Consider the following 1,882-nt stretch of genomic DNA (forward strand, 5'->3'; position numbering starts at 1 on the left):
ACACTGCATAGGGGTCAGAAACAGCCCTCCTGTCACCTCCTAAACTCGGCACCACCACCCCCAAGCCCGGCCCTCTTGTGTTCCCGGTCCTTGGCACGCCCGATCTCAGTCTCTCGCTTGGAATAGGGCCGGTCTGGGGACCGAAGTGGTCTCCGGGCGCACAGCATCTGAAGGCCCCATGTGGCCTTTCCGCTCTGGGCCGCCCTTGGCCTTGGGGCGGTAGGCGGGAGAGCCCAGGTGCGTGGGGTGCCTGGGATCTCGGTCATCCGGACTGGGAAGAAACCTCTCCTCGAGGGAAGCCCGCGGCCGGCAGCGCCCCCGTGCTGCCGATACCGACACCGCACCCACCTAGCCTCCGCGGCGCTCCAGCCCCCAGCGTCCTAACAGGTGCGGCCGCTGTACGGAGGGGGTCCGATAAAGCGCAATCATCCGCCATTAGCTTCGCCGGCTTCCTCGAGGTGCGTTCTGTAGTCTCCTGCGCGCGTGCATGCAATACCGGTTTGCCTCAGCATTTTCGTAAATGCAAAACTCTCATAGGAAGTAGAAGCAACTAGTCTGCAGAGCCCGGATAGCTCAGTCGGTAGAGCATCAGACTTTTAATCTGAGGGTCCAGGGTTCAAGTCCCTGTTCGGGCGTTTGCCCTTTTTCTCCACCGGTACATGACAGTCTTTAGAATACTTTTGAGTACATTAAATAATTGTATTCCTTCGAACATAACAGAGGAAAAGAGTAACGCAAACATTGCTGCCTGGTGTTAAGAGGAAATGGTATTAAGTGCGTCAGGGTGTTTTTCAGAAGGCAGAACGACTGACAGTGGAGGGAGAGCAGAGATATTTTAGATCAGTGCATATGCGAGCCATACATGCGAATTTAAATTTTCTAGGAGCCACACATTAAAAAGAGTACAAAGAAATAGGTGAAATTTTTTTGAAATTAATTTTAATAACATTTTACTTAACCCATTATATCCTAAATCTTATTTTATCATGTAATCAATATTTTTAAATTATTAATGAAATTTTAACCTTTTTTTGTACTGTCGTCTAATTACAGTGTGTATTTTATACTTACAGCACATTTAAATTCATATTTCAGGTGCTCGATAGCGGTATCCACCCTAATCCGACAACTCTTTTGTCTTCTATGAGTGGCAAAGTATGTAAAGGCACAGAATAGGAAGTACAATAATATATATACTGTCAGAAGCTTTTCTTAAGGAGTGGGTTCCATGGTGTAATGGTTAGCACTCTGGACTCTGAATCCAGCGATCCGAGTTCAAATCTCGGTGGAACCTTTCCTTTTTCGTTTTTACTCAATACCAATGTGTTCTATTATTCATTAGCTTCATGTATGATATTCTCTTATGTTCTGAAAGGATCTGGAAAGAAAATTAAACTGGGATCTTACCTTCTGAGCTTTTCAGGCTAGGTAATTCGAGCCTGTAGCACACCGTCAGGAGAACATACAGTAAGTCACTTAAATATATAGCAAGTTGCACTAATTTTGATAGGAATGTTATTTGACGACATGTTAAAGTGGAGATCGATTATGAAGGTCCGAGGTTTCTTTGGCAGTTTCCATTATGTATTGGTTTGGGTCTGGGAGGCAGACCTAAATTCTGTCTGGAATACACTTTGGTGAGACCGCTACCAGGAGTTCTCATAAAAGTAAGTAATTTACTTTATGAATTAAAGAGTGCTTAAGCCTCGAGAAAAACTCCGGCCTGGCAGCGGTGGGATTCGAACCCACGCCTCCGAAGAGACTGGAGCCTAAATCCAGCGCCTTAGACCGCTCGGCCACGCTACCTGCGTGGGGGAAACATTACCCCGCAGTCTTCCTAAGAGACTAGAAAGGAGGAGTGGAGCTACAAATAGTCCTGCTG

General features: G+C 46.8%; 3 non-coding genes across 3 annotated transcripts; 2 read left to right on the top strand and 1 right to left on the bottom strand.

The window, feature by feature from the left end:
- The first annotated feature begins 562 nt into the window (after positions 1-562).
- On the top strand, positions 563-635 carry TRNAK-UUU (transfer RNA lysine (anticodon UUU)). Its single transcript has one exon. It is a non-coding gene; the product is annotated as a tRNA-Lys (tRNA).
- Positions 636-1,222: 587 nt separating this feature from the next.
- TRNAQ-CUG (transfer RNA glutamine (anticodon CUG)) lies at positions 1,223-1,294 on the top strand. The gene has a single exon. It is a non-coding gene; the product is annotated as a tRNA-Gln (tRNA).
- A 430-nt stretch (positions 1,295-1,724) lies between these two features.
- Positions 1,725-1,806, bottom strand: TRNAL-UAG (transfer RNA leucine (anticodon UAG)). Its single transcript has one exon. It is a non-coding gene; the product is annotated as a tRNA-Leu (tRNA).
- Between the last annotated feature and the right edge of the window lie 76 nt (positions 1,807-1,882).

The sequence above is a fragment of the Lipotes vexillifer genome, unplaced genomic scaffold (assembly GCF_000442215.2).
Source record: "Lipotes vexillifer unplaced genomic scaffold, Lipotes_vexillifer_v1.1 scaffold611, whole genome shotgun sequence".
Lineage (NCBI taxonomy): Eukaryota > Metazoa > Chordata > Mammalia > Artiodactyla > Lipotidae > Lipotes > Lipotes vexillifer.